The sequence below is a fragment of the Temnothorax curvispinosus genome, unplaced genomic scaffold, assembly GCF_003070985.1.
Source record: "Temnothorax curvispinosus isolate PA1 unplaced genomic scaffold, ASM307098v1 QBEX01010681.1, whole genome shotgun sequence".
NCBI lineage: Eukaryota > Metazoa > Arthropoda > Insecta > Hymenoptera > Formicidae > Temnothorax > Temnothorax curvispinosus.
Genome location: NW_020220461.1, coordinates 119344 through 145632, shown reverse-complemented (window position 1 = coordinate 145632; position 26289 = coordinate 119344). Strand labels below are relative to the sequence as shown.

Sequence of the window (26289 nt, the reverse complement as noted above, 5' to 3'; positions counted from 1 at the left end):
TGACGGGTTGGGCGGGGGAGTTCGCGAAGGGTTGGGAAAAGAGCGCCGGGAAAAGTAACGAGGGTTGGGTCACTGTATAATTACCGTTAATTGAATTCTTAGTAGCACTCGCCCGATCTAGATGTGTAACCGACACCTACGGAAGTTTTCCTGTTATTATATATGCGTGTGTGCGGCGAGGGTATCCAAGTTCGCCCAATTCATAGCTTGGCTGATTTTTTCAGAATTTTAATTTGCGATTTAATCAAGAATTTGTATTAAACATAACAATTGCAACAGATAAATATTTTCCCTTATTGCTATCGCTCTCCCCCTCCAAAAAAAAACAGACATTAAATTCGCACATGAGAGAACATCATTGAATTAGGCCGGGAATTTGGGACCCTACATATATCTAAAAATAAATCTTAATGCATCGAAAAATGATTGCGTGCGCACCATCAGAGTACGAGGTCGTTTCGACGGGTGTGCCTCCTCGAGTGAATTCGTTTTCCCTCCCTGTGCTTCATCCGTGTTTGCATGCGCGTGTGTAAACTGCGCGCTCAGTTGCGTGCGCGTTGGGTTGGGTCGCTGGTATTGTTTGCACTTAAGTAATGGTTATTCATTGCGAGTAATTCGCGCAGAGAGGGAGAGAGAGAGAGAGAGAGAAAGACGAAAAGAGGGTATATGTGTATGCCTGTAATTTAGCGCAGTAACTGAGGGTTATAGAAAGGGTTGCGCACATTATCGAGTCCATCGTTCGTTCCTAATGATCGAAAACTGAAGCTACTGGGTCACCGAATTGCCCGTCGATAATCCTAAGTAAACGGCGCGAGTGGAATTCGTGACAGATATAATTTAAATCAACTCGTAGTAGTACGATTGTGCGATCCATTGAAAAATTTCACCTATCCCGTCTTACAAAATTTCAAAAGGTGTAAATTAAATGAAATTAAAGCCAAAAGAAAAATGTATTGTTACAGATTTATATACTAAACAGTTACTTGTTCTTTACAACGACGCAAAAAGGATTAGTACTTTTTAAGATTCGATATTTATAGTCAGTGGATCTGCTATATATAGCTACACTTTCGTAATTACAGTTGTGCAACTTTATGTATCTACAACTTAAGAACTTTTACTTACGTTACGAAGTCGGACATATCTATTTCATATCAATTGATAACATTCTTAGAAATCCAGTGTTAATAAATTTAGTTATCGTTTGTTCATTTTGTTGTATAATCTTTCTCGTAAAAAAAAAATCACTTTACACAAGCGACACGCATAACATAGTAGGATTTGGCCATACCGAGGTTAAATTATTGAAATCCAACGCGGCTTATTAATAGAGAATGTAAAATATCACCCTTTGTACAGGGAGAATTAATATTGTTCGTTGCAAACCGTGGTAACAAAAGCCCGCGCCCGCATCCATGCGACTGCATGAAAACGCCGTTTGCGAAAATAATTTTCAAAAATGATTTTCGAGATGCATCGCGCGAAACGCGTCCGTCGAATAGTTTGTTCTCTCTTTCTCTCTGTCTCACTCTTTCCCTTGCGCGCGCAAACTTTTCGCTCCGCGAATTCTCGCAATAGCGCGGTACCAGCGGTGCAATCTCATCGAGAGCCAGTTTACGATGCGGCCCCGGTGCTCGATGCGGTAGTGGCTCGATCTCTTTCCCGGCGACGCATCGTGCATTTCGTTTCGCGAATGTCAGAGGTAACGTTCCTGGAAGTCGGTCTCTTCTCTCGTAGGAAGCCCGCGAGACGATGCGACGCGACGGCGACCATGGAAAATAAGGTCGGAGTGGAAGTCGGTGGATGGTTGGTCCTTTGAGGAAACGAGAGACGAGAGATGCGGGATGACGGGTGGGAAGAATGAGAGAAAAAAAAAACAAGAGAGTGCCGCGCAGTACCGCTCTTTGCCCAGTTTGATATCGCGCGCGGTGTGTATGACGCTAATTAAAAGGTGGAAAAATAAAGGGGGCGAATGTAAATGTTAAAAACGGCGCGCGTTTTGCAATCGAAAGCGGAAGTCACAATCGGGTGTTAATATCGAGTTTTAGATTTTAAACGATGATACTTTGAAAACTGGCGAAAATAAAAGAGAATATACAAAATACACGTATATTCCGCGTGGATTGTGTTTTTAAATTAAAGAGAAGAATTTAAAACATTTTATATCGATTCTGTTGTTGTATTTTTTTCGTAACAAATTTGTCGTTGTAAATTTCAAAAAATGTTTTTATGCGAATTTGAAATTCCGCATAAATTCGGGTGAAAAAGAGAGATACGAAGGGAAGATGTATCTAGACACTGTACAATTTCATTCCCAGGGGAACACCCAACGAGTGAGAGACTTTTCCGAGACCGCCCTTCTCTTCCGTTACTTTCGCGAAGGAATCCTGTCGATCTCCGCACCGTTACTAGAGACACTTGGATGCAACCGTGCGAGCTCGATCTCACGATAAAACCACCGTGTCCAATCGCCGCACAGTCGTTCTACTCTTTCACTTCACCTAATCGATCTAATCGATCATAAAAACGTCGATCTCCGCATAAACTTCTTGTTGCGCCTTGCTTGAAAGGGTCGCGTAAAATTGCACGTCGAAAAGAATTGTACACCGCCGTTGATCAATTTTCGCAATTTAACCCGTGTGTATTCTTTTCTTTTTCAGGTAAGTCCGAATTCCGAGAAGCAAAGATACGCGGTTTCCACGTTATGGTCCTAAACGAAGGTAACGAGTAATTTAAAACATTTGTTTATCTGCAGTCGAGAAAAACGATTTAATCGGACGTATCTCAACGTATAATGCGTTAACGTTTAATCAATTTTCTTCCCGACCGCGGGACGCGAATTTTCCGACGATCTCTTCCTCTTCGCAGAATCGTGTTTGCGTCCGTCAAATTTTTCTTTCGTTGTACAGTATAGTAGCAGTGAAGTCATTTAGGAGGGTCGATCGAGAGCGCGGCAAAATTGAAAATTGCCATAATGCAGCGGTAGTTATGGTAATGCCCCGTAATATCGGCGCGCACGGTCATAGGGCGTGATTTGAAAGGGGATTTTTATGCTGAATTTTACTACCTATCCACGTAAGTCTCGCGCGGAGTACCGAACAGGTACTCAATTATCCAGGAGGAAGTAGCATAATAATTCGCTGCCTCTCCCTCCGCAACCTCGCTCCCCGCATTATTATCCATCGCGGTAATCATTCGCTCGTAATCATTCGATAAAATTTGGAGTCGATTATTCGGAGTAACTGTAAAAACCATTGCCCTTTTTTCCAGCGACTTCGATTCGAATCTAAAGTCATCTGTAACGACAAACGATCGCAGATTGTATCGCGATTATACATAGAGTCACAATCAAATGGTGCCCGAAGGTCCTAACTGTTCCACGGCTACGCCCTCCTTTCCGCGCCCACCCCGCGTTTCAGCAAAATCATCGACATCCCCCGTAGCCGCGGGTTTTAATCTGGTAGCGGCGATTAATTACGCTGCCGTGCGAACTACGATCTCAGTGTCTTACTAGCGCGAGTGCATCAATCACGTTCCCGCGGTGCCGTTATTACGGGGCGAACCGGAGATAACTTATCACGCCTAATATCATCGATCTAGAGACGCACCCGTACTGCTTTGCATTTCGATTATGTACTATGCGCACGCCGCCGCCGGGCGGGCTGGCGAATGCAGCAACCCTACGGCCGGGTAGACATTGGACGTTGATGCATGCTGCTGTATTTGAGATGCGCCGTTGCGAGAGCGGGAGACACTGATCGCTCACCGGTCGCGGCTAATTGAAACCTATGATTCTGAATTTTGTCGTTGTCCAAATGAAGTAAGTGTGAGGCGACAAGTGTACGAAGAGGACCAGAAGATATCTAACGTTTCTGCACTAGAAACATAATCCATAATCCGATTACATTCAGCATGATTAATTTGCAAATTCTCTTCAGTTAAGTTAAAGTGTAGAGAAATAAATAATTCAATCAATTTAAGAATATTTGTTTAATTATAATTGCGACGAAATGATATACGATGCAGAGGAAACCGAGCTAATATCCGAAGGGCCCAATGACTCGCGTGATCGTTAATTCCTGATTGTGCGTGTTTTGCTCGACTATACCTGCCAGTGATTTATGAAGGAAATAGCACTACTTCATCCACAATTTGGAACATCCGCTAGTCATCTCGATTTCCGCTAGACTTCCGCCTTGCGTTCTGCTAGTCGTTATGTCTATCACGGGACTTTAAGGTCTGCGATGACGTGCTATTAACTATTAGTCGATTCCAATAGTTCTAACCATACTTTAAATCAATTAATTTTATCTAAATCGTAGCTATTCCGCTTTGAAATATATCGAACTATTATAGGACGATTTTTGTTCTGATATTTTGTTAAAAGTATTAACTTATTAAATAAGTTCGACTTAAGTAATTAAATTAAAACTTAAATTAGTTCAAATAAAACCACAAAATATGGCATTTTTATACGATTTCTTTAATAAATTGACTAATTAAATATTAAATGATCGATTAATCAAACACAAGAATTGATTACGATTATTTCAAAATTGTGCATAAGAAATTTTACGAAATATCATAAACAAATTTCTCGAGTACATTGGTTAGCCATTATCGCTCTGCACGATAAAACCATTATATTTGTACGTGTGTTAGAAGTGTAGGTACGACTAACATAGTGGGGCGTCATCATTCAGCGTTTATGTCGCGACTGTGTGTTAGACGATTGAGATTTTCAAGCATATACCAATTTAGCATCACGCGCGGATCCGTCCAGTTGAACGGTTTTCGAACCAGGTACGTGAAGCCGGAGAATGAGATACACAAGTCGAGCGTGATTTACGAGCGGGGGGACTCGTGAGGAAGGTGAAAGTATTTTTTTTAAACGCCGATATTTTTATCTGCGGATAATTTAATATTAGAGAAGAGTGACAGGTGCAAGACATTTCATAACGCACGTTTTTTCACGAAATATCGGAGAGAGGCTTCAATCATCAGGGAATCATTGGATATCATCTTGCATCGCCGGTCACGATTAAATAGAATATAATTTCTATTAGTTAGGATACAATGCGCGAAAAAATTAACGCGTTAAAAGCTGTCGGCAGGGATATAGTTAAAACGCATTCGCAATTTAGTACGCTACGTAATCCCCTCACCGCAGCTTTTCATACGCGGGGGGAACACCACCGCGCCACGTGAAATTACCTGACCGCAAAAATCAGGCTTGCTGACCGCGTCCAGTCCTTCCACGCGAGCCCTCTTACGTAAGGCCGCCTGCATTCGATTAGGATGATGATACACTACTCATCGCACACTCAAATTTCTCGTCGTTCGACGAAATTACGAGCTTGCGAAATATTTCGCGGCGTCAATCGTAGATCACGCGTTTGAGACGCGCGTTTCAGCGCGTCCCACTCGGTCGTAATATCGTAAGTGCCTCTCGCTGTCGATTTCCGAAGTGACCCGTAGAAAATTTTGTTTCGACCAGCTTCACACAGCGACTCGGTCTCGACGGTATTCTACGCGAGGAGATCGATACGTAGCACGAGGCCCGAAGCCAAACCGTACGTCATGTGGCATAAAACATAAGGTTAGCCTTGTACGCGTGCATGTGTACATTCGTGTACGTCTCACACACGCCGACGCGCACGTGTACGATACACACGAGCACCGCCACGAGCACGTACACCTCGGCTCTGACAGACAATCAAACGCGTATTGCACATTACTCCACACAGGGAATTCACGCATGTATAATCGAGGGACGGGGGAGGGGGGAGAGGAGGAGGTTTCAAGTGCGAGATGCGCGTTAAGGTATCTCCGTGACGGGTTCGCGCGTCGGCACACGACGCAACGTGCGAATGCGCATTTGCACGGGTGCTGTGCATGTCTCTTGTACGTGCGTGCGTACGTACGTGCGCACATGTACACGGACGATGACCGTACGAAATCTACGAACTACCGACAGACGCTCCATCGCCAGCAACGCCCACTCTCCTAAAGTTGCCAAGACCTCGGACAATGAGTCCCGACACGACAGCGGCTCTCATTCGACCGGCAACAAAGGCGAATCTCTTGGCAAAACCGATGATCCGAGAACGGAAGCCGACCGAGAGCGGTCTGTACGCTGTGGAAATGAGGTCGGATGCCGGTCTCCTCGAAGCGCAAACAAAAACCGAGGCGCTTCCTATCTACATGCTCGAGTGTGCTCGATGCATTTAACTCTGATTTAGACCTAATTCCGCTACGAGATCGCTACTACGAGCGCGGCAACTTGTATTGTGAATTGTCTGTAACAAGACGAATTCCATTTGGATTCCGTAAGAAAGTACCTCTCTCCAATAGTAAATAATACGATTTTGTCGGTGAACGTATACATTCTCGCCATTAATTTTTACATTTCCGGAAATTAGATATTTGCTACAAACGAATAAAAGTAATTTAACAAAACTGAAATAAAATTTAGCGTATACAATTCTGTATGTACGAGAGACCGTCGGAAAATAACAAAGCCAGAGAGCGATCCATCAGCGAGCGCACCATCGCTCGAAGGAAGTATTCGTTGGGTGCAATTTTACGCACAGCTCTCTAAGGCCACTATGACTTCTTGCGATATTGCGATATTTTTGCTGTATGCCCGCAAAAGGTTGGCACACGCGTCGCTTCTCGGCGCTAAGGGCTATTTTCATGACAGGGGTTGGGGACGCGATACCAGAAGCATCGTACCCTTTCGGTACCATATTACGGCGCATAGCCTGTGTGTGTACCCTATATTACGCTTAATCGCCTCCATTATTTACGGGGGTTGCAGAATACAGCCGAGGCGCCGCCGCGCGTCTGCGATGGTCTCCGCTCGGAATCTTTTTCCGCGTTCGCCAGTTATACCAGCTTTTTGCGTTCAAGCCATTTCAAGGAAAGACCATATCGGTGCCAGCATACAACACAGCTGTTCGAACGTTCACGTAACAAGATATTGGCATATTTATTTTCGCACGTAAAAAAGAACCGCGTCTAATTTGTTTCTATCAATTATTGGCGAAATCTACCGCTGATATTAAAACCTATACATCATTAATCGCAAAACGCATAAACGCATAAACATTCTGAACGCGTAAAATTGATATCCGTATTTTAGGGAATATCGATTTGATAAAACGAAGGTAGGTTAAGGTAATTTCTTCGAGTCTGAATTATTTTCATAAATGAGAAAAATGCGATTTAAATATATATTTCTAACGAAGTTACTGAATTCTACGGCAAAGATTTACAGTAAATAAATGTCAGTCAACGGACAAGCATTGCCATGATGTCCTTCGCAACATGTACAAAGAACATTACACAAATCTGGCATGCTGTTCTCTTTGAGGAACAAAAATCAGCGACGAGAAAATCACTCGGAAAGGACAACTCGCTTTGTCGGGAGACCGCGATGTTCTATTTCGGGGATGTTTTCAGGAGAGACGCGACGCGACGCGACACGACGCGACGCAGAGAGAACGCCTCCCCTAAAAAGTCAATTATTTTGCCGGTCTCTGTCTCTTTCTCGCGCTCGCGCGCACACAAATCGGCGCGGGAGATCTTTTTAGCGATGACCGAGGTGTACCAGACGCGACTTTCACACGTGGACTTTCCTGCGGGAGCACAGTGTGCGCGCGGTCTAATTATATCTTACTTTGTTTGAGTACAACGCACCTTTCGACACGCACCCGCTGTTTCTCCTCCTCCTCCTCCTCGTTCTCCATGTTCCTTCTGCTACCTTTTCCACGAGCAACTTCGCTGTGCTGGCTCCTCCGCGTCGCCTTCCCCCAAGCGCCGCCGGCGACGATTGGACGCGCGCCAAATCGAACACGATCGCTCGTTAAATCGAGTCGCGATTTACGTAAATTTCCTGTTCCGCCGGACGGTCTCCGTCGCTCGTGGGCGTGCGCCCGCGATGTGATCTCGAACTTGTCCCCGCTGAGAAGTATTATTGTAAACGGAAGACCCGGATCAAGGTCTTCCTTTTGCTACATACGTCGCATGGCAGAGTGAAGGAGCATTTCGCTTGAGCTATCGTCCACCTGCTCCAACTTCGGAATGCACGCAAATAAATATTTTCCTTTCTGCACTTTCAGAAGTGCTTTTACTTGAAGAAATATTAACATCGCCTCTGTATTCTATCGTTATACTTTGTCGAAGTTTTGCTTCGCGCGAAATCCGAAGAGCGAAGTGCCGAAAGCTCTTAATTGTTTCAATTAAAAATATCTAAAAGATATTGTCAGCTTTTTCGAAAATTATATTTATTAATGCATACTAAAAAAAAATATTTCTCTCTAAACTCTAACATATACTGATCTAATAAGCTAACAAACATTTTTTTCTTAGATGTAAACTGAGATCTTTTCGGATTCAGCATTTGATAAAATCCAACTTAATCCAGCGAAAGTCTCATTGATATTCTCCTGAGTGCGTTGTCAAGATCGGTCGGTTATTGGCGAGAAGAAGCGACGACTATAAAATCTCCCGTTCGATCTGCTTTCACCTCCTTCGCCTCCTTCTTCCACCCCGTGAAACACTCGAAGGAGAGAAATTCAGGAAACATAATGTATACTAACCACTGGGTAATACTTGTAATGGGCTTCGCCTTAATTACCGTAGGATTTTATAGGACGACGTTATACTCCTTGTGGAAGTTTAGAAAACCTTTGACGGAAAATAATATGACACAGCTCCGTTTGGTCACTGTACCTTTGATTAATTTTAACAATTTGCAATATTATGGTAATATCGATCGAAATTGGAACTCCACCGCAAAAGTTTACAGTAGTTTTTGACACTGGTTCCTCTGATCTCTGGGTACCATCCAAAAACTGCAACGTCAGCCACCCTATTTGCTTGTCAAGTAATAAATATGATAATACACAGTCCACCACATACGTGCCAGAAAATTTTATATACACGTCTTTGGGAATAGATATATTTTATTTTATTTACGGCAATATACATGTGTCTGGGCACTCATGCAAAGATAACGTAATCGTTGCTGGCCTTAAGGTTGTATCCCAAAAATTCGGAGCAGCAGAAAAGTTTTCGAGTAAAACGTTTTTCATTAAATGCGACGGCGTCCACTCAGGAAGTGGACTCGTCTTTCGTTTCGAAAATCCCGAGTGACCTACTACCCCGCTGATTCGCTTTACTACCCCCGCAGGACGGCGTGGTGGCGCGCAATGAAAAAAAAAAGAGTAGCATGGAGTGAGGTACGGGTGTCAGCGATGTGTTGGTGTTGGTGTTGATGTAGGAGGAGGAGAAGGAGGAGGAAAAAGAGGAGGAGGAGGCGGCCGGCGGGAAGGGTTGGGGAGGAAAGGCCGAATCGTTTAACGAGTCCATCGCACGAACGCGACGCGAAATGAGCAGCTAATCGATAGCGGTTCATTGAGTTTCGGCTTCCACGTACGTTGATTCCCCCTCGCTCGGTCTTCACCCCGCGTGCGTCATTCCCTCGCTCCTCCCTCGCCCCTTCGCACACTATGTAGATTTATTGTACGAATCGCGACTAGCGATGGCGACGATATCGCGTATCATTTCGACGCTTGTTTGCAGTATCTCGATTTGTTGGAAATGCAAATTCTTGCGGGACTCGCGGGCAATTTTAACGCAGTAACGTGATTTAAACTTGCAGACTCACAGACTTAAAGCTCTAACTTACAAACTAGTTGGTTAACTCAAACATTCGATTCAACTTACTCTGTCAATTCTCTCCCCTGATCTATAGAAAGGTAATTACTCTTGTGCACGTTTACTATGGTTTTTTTCAGGACGATTGTGAATTTTAAAGACGATTCGCACATTCTTCGTTCTGCAATACTTAAAATATAATATCGAGAAGATTTTGAAAAAATGACGCTAATTCTTCTGATTCGAAAGCTATTCTAATTTTCTACTAATTCCTGCAGTTTCTAGGAAGCAATTGGTCTTATGTCCAGTCATTATATACAGCTTCTTCGGGAAGCGAACTTCTAATTCGAAACCGGTTCGTCATTAGTCGCTATTCCAATAAGATAACGATAAAAGAGATACGCCTAGGCGAATCGATAACATAAACTGGATTAATGCAGTACTTTTTTCGAGGACTACTTTATGTGGCTATTTAATCGGTGGCAGCCACCGCTTAAATATCAACGCGATTTCTTAACATGCGCCTATTAATTTATCCGAGGCCGAGGATTCTTCACTTTCTTTATTCTCTTTTACATAACTTGTTCTTCATACCTCGAATCTTAACATTAAGCTTTTTTCGAAGGCGCAATATCAACGCCTTTTGAATGAATTATCTGACCTGTGTTCAAGCCTTATCCGTACGCGTGCACTCGAAAGCCATCGCTAGCGCGGCGCGGCCCGGCGCCGCGCCACCCCTGCCCGTCGTATCTCTTTTTCTCTGTCTGACCCGGCGCGGATCACCACATCATCCTCTGCGTCCCTCCTTGCCGGCCTGTGTCAATCGTCTCTTTCACCCCTACCTTTTGTCCGCGTGATACTCTCCGACCGAAGCGCGGTGCGGCGCAAGCGGGGACAACCGCGTGCTGCACGCCGACGCATCAGCGTAATAGCGGCGACGAGATGCAAGGGGAGGAAAAGGTCACGTGGGTTATCTGGCCGTTCCGTGCGAGAGCGTGTGCGCGTCTTACGTGGTGCATCAGTCGACACGGCGACTCCGACGAGTCCGTGGCGGTTTAAATATAAACGGCGACGCGTTCGTCCGCCGCCGCCGCCGCCGCCGCCACCGCGATTTCTTTCCGGCACACCTCGGGTACCGGATGCGGGTCACGCATCGGTGGGTTTCTTCGCTGAGGGGGTCCAGACCAAGCCACGGGTTCCATTTTTACACGCGGAGAATTAATAGGAGCAACGAGAGAGGGACAGAACACGCACTATCGACATCATTGCGGAGCTCTCGTTTCTCGATAACTCACGTCTCGAATTTGTCAATGGGTTCATTCGTTTCTCGCGATTTCCATATTTTCGCAATAGTCAAAAATACACGCTGTACCGCAAATCGTGCGAACAAATTTCAGGATATGTAGGGTTTTTCGCCAATAAAGCTACCTTGAATTCCTTTTCACTGAGATGTCTATTTTACGACCATTCAAATTGATATCTGTTACACATTTTCTACTATTTAAAATGATTAACTAGAAAAGTTTACATATCCTTTTCTTGCCAATTCTAAACAGGACAATCTGCAAGATTTATTTCGCCGCGCGAGGGTGGCTGCGTTGCTGCTGATAATTTCAATTCATATTACTCGTAGGTAGGAATAGTATCCGGCTGGGAGCGTATTGCAACGCGTAGGTGGACGCTGTACGCGTTGTCATTTCTACGGTTTTATCGCTTTCATGCGTTTTGTTCACCGTCGATTTATGTCGTCTCGGCATCACGCGTTTCTGTCGTGCAAGCTACCACAATAATTTGAAAGCGCTCTCTCTCTCTCTCTCTCTCTCTCTATACCTTCTCTCCCTCTCTCTCTCTCTCTCTCTATGATCGAGCGACGCCGCGTTAAAAGTTTCTGGATACGCAGGAAACCGAACACCCCGTAACGACGACCTTGAATACTCTCCCGCGCGTGCGCCCGCGTGCACGCTCGGAGATAGTTCGTTAAACCAGGAATGTGTAGGACTTCGTTACGGAGTTCCGCTTTCATTACGGATCGCTCGAATCTCGTCAATGACTTAAAGCCGAAGAGCGGAGACGCGCCAAGGAAACTCCAACGAGGAAACTTTCGTCTCGTACTTTCTTATTGGATATTTAGTCTCGTTAATAACTCAGCTCCGCGCGCTAATTCCACGCAGGTGTTCTTGCTATTCAGATAGGAATACGCGACGTAATAAATACGTCGCTGTCGAAAACATTTGCCTTGACAAGATCTTTAATGATTTTTTAAATAATTTGTACGTACATATATATGTATATATAAAATTCGCAGGCCGACAATTATTTCCAAGTGTACTCGTAAAAAAGATTCTTTTGAAAATAATGAGGGGTAAAAGTAGGATAGATTTAGAATAACAACATAAAATGGAGAATTTTAGCAATTACAGGAAGACACGTTTCTTGAGTTCGGCGTTTGCACAAAGGCATAGGCGGATGTACATTCTCCTAGCCTCCAATGTCGACCTTAGCAATGCAATTTGTTCTCCCCCGCACCAGTCGTCTCTTTCCACAGCTCTTTATTTCCACCCGACAAAGGTCCGATAATTAATCCGGGCAATATCCATCTCCCTATTTTACGCGTACGTGCCATAGGTTCATGAACTAATCCAGGCAGTTGTCTCATCTCGATATCACGCCTACCTATTAATACGCAAAGATTATTAGCTCCGCGATCGCTTCCGGGTAGCATGACTTCACAACGGTTAAGCGAAAGGCGCTCGAAAGCCGCTCGGTGCATCGTGCGATCGCCCACAATTATCGACGACGATCCGCTGGAAATGCATACGTCCCACGTGCTCTAAGCAACCAGCCAGTGTTTCAATAACGCCCCAACCGACCTCGTCGCCGTCCCCTGTCTCTTCCTCTGCTTGCCTGCCTGCCTGCCTGCTTCGTGCACCTCCGTCGCGTTGAAACGCACTATCTAGAGGCCGAGCGCGCGCGTGTATATGTGTGCATATATATGTAGGCATGGTCTGTGTACGTGGTTACGCGGGGGCCTGGCCCCTCCAGGTCTCGGGCTGTACTCACATGTGAGATCCGACGATCCAGCGAGCCAGGCCTGCTGGCCTGCCAAGGGAATATTATACTTGGCGATGACGCGTACACGCCACACGAGGAGGCTATCTCGACGAGAGGCTCGGGTAGGTAGGGAAGGAGGAAACGGTGGGACAGCAGGGGGGAGGCTAGGGTGCGCCGCAAGGATGAGGCAAAAGGTGGAGAATATACGAGTTGAGAGCGAGAGAAAGAAAGAGAGAGAAAGAGTAAGGGGAAATACAGGCGCCGAAGGTTTAATCAGAGGGGGCTATCGACATCAATCTTTCCTCTCGCGCGCTTTCCAGCGAACGTCGGGGTCGTGAATTGGTGGTGATCTTGCCAAAGATCTTGCGCGTGCAATCTGTGTCTTTGTGCGGAAGGACTTTGCGCAACAACGCTTCGATAGTATTTCACGAGGATGAGAATAGGTGTTGACGCGTGCGGTAGTTTCTATAAAAGAAAAAAAGAGTCAAATCAAATGATCGTGACATTTATGGAACGAGGCGATGAAAGGTCTGCCACTAATGATGAAATATATAAGAACTCTCAATTATCGTCGACGAAAAGGTAGTCCGAGCGGTATTCCCGAGATATTCGACGATTTAAGTATAGATGAAGCGTGTCATATGTATGGGATTAATCTTCTCCATAGGGAAAATAGACAATTGTATGAAAAATGTTGACATCCGTTCCAGGAATATTCCACCTGTTTCAGAACAATATACAGTCCGAAACGGGATCTGTAGTATCAAATCCAATTTCTGGCTATATGAGTCGAATGATCGACAAAATTGGTTTTTAATTAAAACGCGAGAAATTTGTTGAATAGCCTTTTCTAGATATGTATTGATGTTATAAATCCTTTAAATTACTAAAACTTTTGAATTTATCAACAACTGTCCTCACATACGATTGATGACAAATTCTTTAAATACAAACAGTATAAACGAATGTGAATATAAATAATATTCACGATAGTCTACTTGAGCAATCTCCGTTTTAATCTGAAAATCGTCGCGATTATAATATAATTCAAAATTCTGTAAAAAACGGAAGAAAAAGAAATATTTTGTATTTGTAATCTGAAAGTTATAACATTTAGGATAAAATTACAACACTTATCTAATATTTTCAAAATTTTAATAAGTTTTGTCTCGAAAATGTGTACAAAATGAATTTCCGAGGTGTATAAAGATAGCCAGTACAAATCAGGCATTATTGTCAGTCGTATGGCAAAGGACAGACGCATTTTCCAACCGTGACACATACGCTCCAGTAACATTTCTCGACGGAAGGTGACTGTCCTTGAGCTGGTTGTCCGAATGACAGGCCAGGGCGAGGCGAGGAAGAGGCGATGGTGAAAGACATCTTGAAAAGGGATCTCGAAACAGGGAGTCGAATCGAGCGCAAGTCTCTCGTCCTCTTGCTAATATCGTTTCGACCTTGTTAAGAAAAACCCCGCAATTCTCACACACGAAGCGGTACATACTCATCGCCTTGTGCGTTTTCTCAGCGTGATGTTACGAGCGTGATATCGAGTCTAAAACACTCGCGAACACCCGCTTCTCGCTCCGTAATTCACATCGGCATAACTTCTAATCACCTGTCGTGCTCTCGCGCTACTAGAGCCGCCTGCCTACCGTTCTACGCTGTGCGCTAATTAGATTGAATGGCGCTCGCATTAGCGCGGCGCTTGTTATTGACCGACATTAATCCGCGAGATTGAGCCATCCATGACACTTTTCACTCGACCGAACACTACGGAACGCGATCTATATGGCCGAAAGGGGGAGGAGGGGGCTCAATCGCCTCTCACCGTCCAATCCATAAACCGAGAGAGCTACCTCCGTTTTGTACTTCGCTAATTGCCCTTGAGGGGGATCGGTTTCCCAGAGACCAATAAAGAACCCGTCTCTTTTCTCTGCCCCTCCCCCCCCCTATTCCCCCACCTGATCGTTCTCCTCTCGATCCCTTTCCTCTATTCTCTTTTTCTCTTTCTCTATTTATCTCTCTCCCTCTCTCACATTCTCTCACTCATTCACTTGCTCTCTTTCTTTCTCCGGTCACAGACCAAACGGGACGGCCAGAATGAGTATAACCATCGGAGGAAAGGAGAGAAAGAGAGAGAGGCAAGCAGCTAGAGTGCCGTTTTATTTTGGCATGCTGCGAGGAGAGGAGGATCCTTTTTATTTCTCCCACAGCACTGGCGGCTACGCTCTTGGTTCGCTGTAAGGTATTCTATGATGGTTCGTCGGTTCCAACGGCGCCCCTGCTAAATGGAATACGACCGGAGGCTGGTTGAAAAGAGATAAAGAGCGCTGCTGTGGAAGAGCAGAACAGAAAGAGAAAGAGAGAGAAAGATAGAGAGAGAGAGAGAGACAAAAAGAAGAAAACGAAGACGTAGAAGAAGAAGACGAAGAAGAGAGGCGACGACGGTGGGAGAGACCCCGTGTATATAACTCTCCCCCTTTCAGTCCCCCGCCGTCCCCTTCTAGTTCGGCTACACTTCCTCCTCCCTCCAGGGCCACTCTTGCCCCCATTTTCCCTGGCATTGGGGATTTTTTTGAGGGCTCGTCCAAGAGAGCACGGAACCCGAGAGAGGCGGCTCGTAGTCGCTAGGCTACCAAGCGTGAGCAGACCGGCCACTCTCGGACCGAACCCACACCTACGGCTCGAGGTCGATACACGCTTCTCCGCTTCGCTTTACTTATTCGCTCTGTAAGGGAGGACACGGTATCCGACCGAGCGACCGTAATGAGACACGCGCGAGCGCGAGCAATGGAGCGAAAATCAAATTTGGCTTCACTGGGCCCGCGGTAAATAAATGAATCAATTAATACTGATGAATCGGAAAACTGAAAAAAGATTGTAGAAATCTTATTTTGCGAGTCGTTTAATATAAATAGAGCTTCTTTTTTAGCTTTTCGTTAGATAACTTGATGATTCAGACTTACAAGAAAAATTTTAGATAAAAATAACACTGATAAAATTTATCTGACTAAAGATTTTTCCTCTGTTCTTGCTGATTTATAAAAAGAAAGAACAAGTTTCTCGGAAATAAAATTCCATTTTGCAGATTCGAAGATTATATCTACCAGTTCTTGTTTCATGATATTATCTGCTTGTATTATACAACAGGACAGTTCGTCGAGCATGGTTCACGAATACACGAGGACCGTTTAATTAAGGGAGTGCGCGCGAGAAGCGAGACATCATACCGCACGAAGTTCTCCCTTGCTCCGGCTTTCCGTACGTTCGAGTCCAACGCTGGGCACATCTGTACGAGCATACAGCCCACGTTGGCTTTTGTACAAGAGCAAAACAGAAGGAGAGAAGAGCACGAGGAGAGTGAGAGAAGCCAAGAAAGTGGCGTCAAGGGTGGGGTGGCGGTTGTTGAGCGGGTGGGTCGCGGACGCGAGGCGAGGCCGGAGGGAAAGGGGGGAGGAGGGTGTAGTACATTGGAAGAAGCAGTAGTGGTTGGACGGCAGTGGGAGAGAACCGACAACTCTCGGATTAAGAAAGGGAGAAGATACTGGCGAAGAAGAGTCCTGCAAGGGGAGAACAGAGAGGGGAAGAGGGGAGGAGTAGGGCAGAGCAGAATCAGAGAGACGGTAGAAGTGGGAGTCAAGAACCCTACAAGGAATTAAGAGCTTATTCGTAACAGGCACCGTGATGAAGATCCTATACTTCCAGAGAGAGAAAGAGAGAGAGAGTGCGCGTGAGAGATAGAACGACGGAAAGGGGAAGAGAAGCAAGAGAGAAGGAAGGACGAAACTACCTCGACTCTCCCACACCGAGGATCTTTGGAATACCAATCAAGCGGCTAATGCGTTTGGCCATGCGGGCGTCCAATTGCTCTCAACGAGCCGACCCGCGTCGAACTTTCGATCTTACCGATATATATATACCGGGCAAACTTCCTGCAAGTACATCGTGATGCCAGATACCTACTCGTTAGAAATCAGGTGCTGGAATCTAAAAGTATACTACTGCTATATAGGTAGATACAAGAAGATTTAGCACGATCCGCATCTCATAAAGCTATTCAGCCTCAATATCGTCTGTTTGAAAGTGCAATGGGATACGTTTTCGAAAGGTCACCTAAGTAATATTACTCATTAAAAGCTTAATTTCCGTCTCTGTCCGATGCGAGTCTGGGGGGGAGCATATTGTTATACTTTAAAACTAATTTACCTACTGCGCCAATATCGTTTAAAAACTGTGATAGTTGCTAAAAAAAAAACATAAAAATGTATTAGTTTTGAAATATCGCATTTTGCTTTCATACTTCGCGACGTGCGGCATCTCGAATCTCGTCGTCGATTCCACAACGAGTTGACGAATCGGCGAAGCGAACGAATCATTCCAAAGCGGCGAACGCGCTAAATAGGAAACGCGGCAGGGCGCTATGTCAGCGCTCGTTACAGCGCCTCCATGTGAAGAGGCTCTTTTCGCCGCCGCGCCGAGAGATAACTGTCGCATAAACGGCGAGATCACGGGGCAGTTCGCGAGAAATGATCGGTGTCGCGGAAGCATAACAGGTTGCGAGTTACGACGGAGGCTTAAACTTTTACTGGTTCAGAAAGCGTCAGCGTCTGGGATCGTTTTTGCTCCGCCATGCGTTCTCTCTTCTCCCTTTCGTCGACAACGGTCCGTTCGTCCCGCTTTTCCGCAGCGTCACCCATCTTTAACTTCCGTCGTCATTCTTTCAAGTAAAAATCCACGCGTTTTACGTCCCACGTTTTTGTTTTCTCTCCGCATTTTTTTTTGTTCCACAACATCGGTGAAAATTGAACAAAACGGAAAGAGGCAAAACTCTGTTCTGCACCACCACCACCACCACCCCTCTCCCCACGTCTGAGAACGGATTCGGATAGAGCGGAGGATAATATCAGCAGTCTGCGAGAAGCGTGACAGTGGGTGGGTGAGGCGCCTTAAACCGGCGTAGCAGGGAGATTTTATAGGAGTTTATCTTCCGGTGATGGGAATGAAGCCGTTCAAAAACGCTGGCGGTTATCGTGGCAAGGAGACGAAGATGAGATGTATGTGTGTGCACATATATAGGTATATATGTGTGTGTGCGCGCGCATTCTGACTCACAAAAGAGAGAAAAATACACGAGAAAGGGTTGAAGAGGGAAACGCATCGAACGCGAGAAAGGAGGTATTCGATCAAAGCTGCACGTGCGAATTAACATTGCGAAACTCTGCGAAAATATGTAGGTTTAATAACGCGGTTTTCTTACAAGATGTGTGGCGATAACCATTCATGCGGATTACCTTCGTACGAATCGAGGTAAAAGTATAACTAAAACTCGTTTATCAAGAAAAATATCGAATGCGTTTCAAATATTTCTTTCTAATTTTCGATACAAAGAATAGAGAGTTACATTGTTCGATCGATTTTGAATTGGTAATTTCTGTAAATTGAAGAAATAATTGTTTAAATCCTGTAAAGAGAATAATATCTTTACAATTTTCGTACTATAATCATTTAGCGTAGCATGAAACGTAAATCTTTCATTCGAGTTTCTCTCCGCGTTTCGAAAGATAAAAATTATATTAGCAAAAATTGGTGCAATCGATACGCAATGTTAGCGAGATTCGGCAAAAATGGGAATCTCGGAAGAATTCGATTCGTAATTCTCTCGAATTAGTGATATCACAAACGTGGATGAGCAAAGTGACGGCGCGAGTACGGTTTTTCCTGCGTACGGTTTTTTCCCATGCATGTTAATGAAAAGAAGGAAAACAACGATGACGACGACTACGACGACGACGACGACGACGACGAAAACGACGACAACGACAAGCAGAGTGCAAGAAGAAGAGTGCACGCTCTCTGCTCGCGGGGCAAAACGCGACTGGAGAGAACGAATCGGAGCGGCATGCTATGCGGGAGAACCAAATAGAGCAGGGCGCGTGCTCGAAACTGGGCGCCGCTCTATCCTCTTCTTTTCCCACCTATTTCTCGCGCCTATTCACCCCATCGCCTGTTTTCTCCCCGTTCCGCGACGAGGGGGATGGTTGGACCACGCGTGTACGCGACCAACGCGTTTCTCTTCAGCTTCAGTTCTACCGTCAGGTGATATCGAATGCCGTGTCAACGGGACACATGCTCGATCCGTTATGAATTTCGCGACGTTTAACGCATTCGCATTCCGTACGAGTGTCTTCTTTTCAGTGCGGAGAGACGGATGATCGTCCTTGACGAAAGACCGATCGCGGACTTGTAATTAATTCTTGACAGTGAAATCCGCGTGTTTCTTGTTCTGCAAATAATCCATAGCTATATTTCCACGTTTCCGCGATAAAGCAATTAGAGGCGTCGTAAGTTGCACATTTTTAATACTGCAACCGTTGGCCTTGCGTGGGCATGAAGTTCCGCGAAGATCTCTCGGATATCGGAAACATGCCACATGGATGAAAGTTTACACGATGAAAAGACGCCCTCGTTGAACCTCTAACAGCACTCTATCGTAAAACTCCGATAAATTTTACAAAACAAGCTCGCGTTCGTCCCGTCGATCTATTAATCATTCCGGTAAATTTTCTTAAATTTTTATTTCAAATCAATCGTCTTCTGCTCAAGTAATCGATCATAGAAAACCTGTTAGCAGGATAATGACTGGAATATTAAACGAGCTATAGTTTTCACGCTCGATACTCCGATGATCTTGGTTAACGCACGCGATGGGGATCTCCGTCGTCACAGTCTTCGTCGCCGTCGTCGTCGTCATTGGATTTTTCCCCTCGGTGGAAGGCAGTGATGCACACGTGTATGCGTGCGTATACAATCCGACGACACACACGCCTCGGGAGTAATAGATGTGTTACACGGCCGAGGATTCAGAGAAACACGGACACGTATGGGGCGACACGTATGGGAGGGACGGGCGGACGGACAGACGAATGGGAGACTGTTACACCCAATTGTCCCTCGTTGCGCAGGGGTCAAGTAAGGTAGCCAACCGGCCACGCCGGATACCGTGGTCGCCTGTGACTCCGACGACGCTACTCCCAATCGTGCTGCATTTTAATCGTAACTTTCCGAATTCTCAAGTTACCGTGTGACAGAAGCTTTTGTGATGCCTAATCTTGATCGTGTTTATCGGTGAAGTAATTTTTATTCGCTAATACGCGGCGATTGTATCTGAAATAACTTCAGAGGTAGACTGGAAAAAATAAATAACATTTTTGATACTATTTATACAATTAAAAGAAATATATATATACGAATAAAGTACGATAAATTAAATTACGAAATCATTTTCGGTATTTCTTTTTCTTCAAATAGATGATTTGAATTAAAAGAGGATTGCACTTTTTATATTTTTCTCCAAGCAGGAGTTATTTCTAAACGAGATCACAGAGAATAAATAATTCGTTCGCTTCTCATCGATTCACGTCCGCACTTTCACGTCGTCTTTGGACGGCGAAGCGCAACGAAGACTTGGCAAAGTGCACGTCTTTCCTGTCGACGCCACTGGATTCGTCCGCCGTCGCCGCCATCGTCATCGTCTTTTTATTTCTTCTTTTTTCGGGGGCGCACACGTGTGAGGTTATCCCGCTGACGGTGACCCCGTCGTCCTCCTACCGACGTCTCCTCCTCCTCCTTCTCCTCCTCCGCATTTGCTTTCCAGATCAGAAGAACTCCTCCAACGATCGGCTCTCCGCCGGTCTCTCCCTGACGCAACCTGGACTTCGCCACTTTGGAAACGTACGCCGGTGAATGACGTCATGCGAACCTCTCTTCTTCTCTCTTCTTTTCCTTTCTCAGTCGACTTATATATCGGCGAATGTTTCTCGTCGAACTTACACTCTCGTGTAACCGCGCGATATCACGCGTATCCTTGGAGGACGAAAAATTAAACGAGGAATCTGTCCTTTCCTCGACACGTATCTCGATGCGATCTTTCGACAAACGCGAACACGACTCATCTCGACGGATTTCGCAATTTCTCTGAGACGCCGCGCCGTGCGCCGCAAGGACAATCATCTTGTTTTACGATGATGATGAATCTCGAGGTGTTGAGGTTTGACGTTTCTTGCGAACGCGTCAACTGTAACAATTCAATTTTGTTGTCCGGAATAAAACTAGGAGATTGTCTCTCGATCGCTCGCGTGGTCCACTTCGGATCAATAATCGTGGATTAGCGATGACGTTTCGCGATAATGGCGAGAGGATTCGATTGTGATAATCCTGAGATGACGAGACAGTGGGGCGAATTAAACGGTAAAAGTACACCGGGGAGGGAAAATAAAAGCGCACTGAACGAGGGCGTAGCGTCGGTAATTGCCGGCGGCCTTGAGACCCGTTCACCGTAGGAGCCTACGTATATTTATGCGACGCCAGATTTGGTAGGCAAATGAGTCGAAATTGAGAGTCGCCCGGTATACTGAATTGGCCGAGGGGAGAAGAGAGAGAGAGAGACTAAAAGGAGGGAGGGAAGAAGGATCGGCGACAGGCGGTCGAATCGCGACGGCCGGTAGGTGTTTTGCCCCGGTTAAAACACATAGCGGAGAGATCACCGGTAGGCCACAATCATTTCCCCATTATCCAAAGAGCTACCCAGAAGAGGCAACTAAATCGACCACTCGAGCGAGCGTTCTCCGCGCGAGCAATCATCCTAACGGGCCCAATTCGGTCCTCCTTTTACGTCGCGGTCGGTGCGACCGTCCCGTGTTCCGGGTCCCCGACGAGCTTGACCTTTTCTTTATTCCCACATTGCGTTGTTTAATTGCTTTAAGTATTTCTTGATTTATCACGAGTTATTTCATATTTCTGAATCTATCTTACGAAAGACGTTTCGTGACGAATTACATTTTCTTATTGCAAGCTCAGAAATCCTACATTAAAAAAAGGATAAATCAGATAAATCATCTGTTCAATAATTTTTCTAACGATTGTAATATTATGACAACTCGGCGCAAATTGGAATCGATCGACTAATGATTGTTTTCTTTCGGTCTTTTTATATCATTATTAACAGTGTTTTCATTGAAAACAAAATTATTACTCGATTCTATACGCATTACATTGATATTTTATGTAATAGTATTACCTTAGTAATCAATATTTAATAAAAATTAATATTTTTAATTAAATTCATTTTAAAATTATCGATACGTATGTATATATTTCCTAATTGAATAACGTTAAGAATGGTCGCATTTATGAATTCTTGTGGAAATTGGATTACTTCAGAAATGTCACCGAGAAAAACAATCTCGGAGCCTGATATGATAGACTCGTTCTCGTTGTTCCAAAGTGACAATCTCGAAAGAAGTTGGGTTTTTTTGACTCGAGAATCTCTCATTAGTCGCGGCTTCGACGGGTAATTCAGCATCTTCACTTGTCAGAAAGACAAAAGACAATCGTCTCGAACGATCTCGCGGCGCGGCGCGGTGCCGGTTGCCGGTTGACGTTGATTGGTCGGACACCGGCTACTGGTCCCGGTTGACCCCTAACCCCGGCAACTCGCTCGCTTTTATCGTCTGGAATTGCTGTGTTGGTGGCGAGTTGGTACAACACAACGCAGCTCCCGCCCGCGGTGGCCTCGTCGTCTCCTTCTCGTTGTACACGCGCGCGTAACAGTGTACCACATCGCATCTCCCGTGGAGCCGAGGCGGCTGCACGGTGGGAGCGGAATTCTGTGCGGAGCGACAAACAATTGCCGCCAAGTGGCTTAATTGCAGCCAACTAAACAAATGTTCCAACCGTAGCTGCCGAGAATGGCGCTCGCGAAGAGCGTGGCTCTCTTCTCTTATGCCCCGCTGCCCTTCTTTCCCACCCCTTGCTCCGCGGCAATTCCCTTTCATATGTTGTTCTGCATGGTTCAACATGTCTCTTCCCTCCTTGGAAGAGAGAGAACTTATCGTTCCGGAGTCACCGAGGGCTGTGGAAGAGGAGATTCTCCGTTCTTCTTTTCTTATCCCGACCGTCACGCGTTCCCGCGAGTGAATGCGTGCGCGTGAATCGAGGCGCGGTTCGCGGTTGTTGTGTTAACGAGATGTGACCTCGGTGACGAACGTTGCAACAGAATTCTCATCTCTCCGAGATCATCTTCGAGATCGCAATGAGGTAGCCGTAAGCCGGAGAAGCAGCAGAATCGTTAACGCTCGACGCATCCAGGGGAGTCTTAAACGGCGCGACTACTCTCGACTCCGTTTTAATACTCCGCTCCTTCCGCTCGCTTCTGTCTTTTGTCCTCGTGCTTCATGCCTGGAAGACGCCGGGATCGTTTCTCATTCGCCGCAGTCGTCGTAGGTGTATATACGGCCGGTCGGTTGCGCGCGCGGCGAGATTCCCATTTATCAGGGTACATCCACCGGAAGTGGGGCGGCCCCCGTGCGTAGGTGAGACGGAGAGAAGAAGCGAGAAAGAGAAAAAGAGAGCGCGTGGTCTGCGGGAGAAGCGGGAGGACCGGGGATCTTTGTTTATTAATACCTGCGACATCATCGGAGTCCTTGGGCGCGGCAAATGAAATCAGTATGATACCGATATGCGTTCAGATTTCGACGTTCACATTCTATCATCTTACTTATGAATTATCACTTTTTTGAACTATATTTTGAACAAAATTTCTATTTATGTTCTATGTATCCTTATTTTAATTAACTGTACATTTCGTAAACTATTTTAGAGATCAGTCTGATTTATAATGCATCAAAAAGATGTATACGATAACGTAACACATTCAAGTATTATTCCAGTACCGTTTGTCGGACGACAGAGTTCCGCGTGTACCGTGAATTCCACACAACTTCCTATATCGCTCTGTCGCCTCCGTGTCCTTGTCGTAAATTAAACGCAACAATTCGCAGATATTGTGACTCGTAATGATCGTATCGACGGTATCAATTACTAGAATACCGCTGCGGAGCTCAATCCGTTCGTCGCCGATCGACTCCTTCTCAGAAGGTAACCCGCCACGATTATCTTTAATGGCAAACACCTTGACGGTGTACCAGGCCGAGCCGAGATCGACTGCGGTGGGATCGAGACCTCCGGGACAAGCGCGCGGCACGGTTGATCGCGAGGCGATTCTTGAAATCCGCAAAGGCGGGGCCTTAGATCACTAGAATCTGTCGGGGAGTTTCCCCGCTGAGATCAAATTGCGATAGAAGTTTTATTTTCCACTTACATTTCTATTTTATCTTCAGGTTTATATATCGGGTTTTATTTGTACTTTCCTATCTGGATCTTTATCTCCCCTCTCATCCGACTCGGTTCGGATTATAAAGAAAGAGGACTCATTATAATCGATAGTTATCTATAGATACTTCCGCGACCGGGTCCGCGAAAATCATGCTATATTAAATTCTTAATGAAAGATTCTTAAAATAACCTTCTACGAGTGCGTAGCTGGAAATCAACGGTGCAGCTAGTGGGCGGGAAGGGGAGAGGAAAGTGTGAGAAAGAGAGAAGCGGAGCAAGACGCCCAGCCAATAAATTCCACCGATTATTAAATAGATTCTGTGCCCGCCTTCTAATATACCGATGGACCTCTCTGAAGGCACCGTCCCATCAATTCGTTTCGCCCGACAAAAACATAGCTGATACTTAAAGCAAAGTGTGGAAATAAAGATTGAGACCAAATATTCGGTATTCATATTATGAAAAATGAGTTCACTAATGTATGTCAAGTGAAATGTACGCAAAAATTAAAAAGTTGTTTATATATGTAGATGAGTAAATTCACTAATTTATAAATTATAATTATATAATTAGCAATTTTAAGTTTAATGCGTTGTTAATATATAAACGAAATCATATTGACATAAATAAAAGCGATGTGAATAAAATTCGCGATGTTTCGGGCTATCCAAGCGCTTTGCTCGTTCCAACATCCAATAGCGCTCTAACGTAACTGTAAAACCGTCAATGTGCAGTATAAAGTATATTTTCTTATCGTAGAATATCCTCCGCAAACGTCTCTTTCCCTTCCCCCTTCACGCACGCACACGCATGCAGAAGATGACCGTTCATCTTGAAAAAAAAGCGCGACGCGACATTTCGTCGCGATTGGATCTCATCCTCACGCTGCCTCTCGCGATTTCCACGTTCGTGAGCGCGAACGCCGCCGGGCTCGTCGGAATTTCTCGGTTACATCATCAAAAGTTTTTACGGCGCCGCGCGCACACCGACACACGTATGCAGGCGCGTACGCGCTCTCGCACGCCTATGTCCTACAAGCCCGCTGGACAAAGTTGTGGCCGGTATCAATTGGCCGTGCTCTCCGCGTTGTATACCGGTCGACCTTCTGAAGTTGCAACACGAGACCTGACACAGATAGGAGAGAGACTGCGCCGCCGCTTGCGCCTGCTGCAGCAATACACAGCGCGAACCAGTCGGCCCAGGCATCGCACAGGCTAACGTAGTGCATGCCTTGCGAAACTGCCGGCAGGCCGACCGGCCGGCCGTTCGTTTCAACGGGGGAAAACCCCGTTAATTTCGTCGGGATAAAATCAATCAAAGTGAGATAAAATCGCGCCGCTAGAGCCTGGAAGATCGCCTCGATTTGCCGCGACTACGAGGATCGATTAGAGCCGCGCGGCGCGCGCGGGAAGCGATGCCATATCACGGAGCAGCGCGAGGAACGCTTCGCGCTGCTCTTTTCGATGAAAAACGACCCGACCATATAGAGGTTGATCCTCTGTCCGACGAACCTCGGCCTTATTCCCTCAAAACGACCCTGACCACTCGATCTCGGCCAGTGGCGTAAAAAGAGGATGATTTTTTGAGAACGAGCCGTGTAGAAAATCGCTTTGACGTTAGGAGTAATGTAACAGTTACATTTTGGGAAATGCTATCTGATATAGTAAAATTTATTGTATTATCGTAACGTTGCTGCAATGAAAGTAGAAGTTTATTGGAAAAGATGATGATTTGATGGGTTAATTCTCCGTTATAACGATCCGTTATAATATAATGACTGTTATCTATGCACTTACTACATTTATGCGTTATTGCGAAAGGAAGTTATGTCAGAACATTTTTTGACACGCGCGATAATTAATAATTTCCTAATCCACATAGAGCTAATTGCGTTTCTGCGTTCATCATTTCTCGCTTGGTCGACGATCCTATTTCGCCGGGCCATGTTCAGAGAAGATCTTTGTACACGCGTATATGGCGCGGTGCTTAAGCCGGAGACAGACTGACCGCGTTAATCGTGAAAGGGTTGAGAGGCTCATTCGCGCTACTGATCTGAGATTCTCGACGCGCGTCACCTTCGCAACGCGCGGCTCAACGCCGAGGCGTAAGCAATTTGCGTTTCGACGAATCGCGAGTCGCCGCCGGCTCTTGATCTGGGACAATAAAGTCCACGGTCTTCCTGTGGGCGTATGGTAACGCAGATAGCCTTCGATAGCTTCTTCTTGACCGTATGTCTTATGACACGACGCAATGTGGTAAGAACTTACGAATTCTAGTGAATTTTTTCATTTTTATATAAGGTCGAATATAGCGTAAAGTATAAGTAAATAATAATTAAGGAATATTATTAATAAATTAAAAAGGAAACAATCATTAATGAATGACTTCAATTAATAAAAT

At 45.4% G+C, this 26289-nt stretch overlaps 1 protein-coding gene across 3 annotated transcripts in view; it reads left to right on the top strand.

Moving 5' to 3' along the window:
- The window catches only part of LOC112460628 (nucleolar protein 4-like), a 67443-nt gene that overhangs the window by 19090 nt on the left and 22064 nt on the right, over positions 1-26289 (top strand). The window contains exon 1 of one of the 3 annotated variants that reach the window (XM_025025413.1): positions 2700-2720. The exons of the other annotated variants lie outside the window; for them this stretch is intronic. The gene's annotated coding sequence lies outside the window, so the exon portion shown is untranslated. Of the gene's footprint in view, positions 1-2699; positions 2721-26289 lie in introns of those variants that run through there. 3 annotated transcript variants of the gene reach the window in all.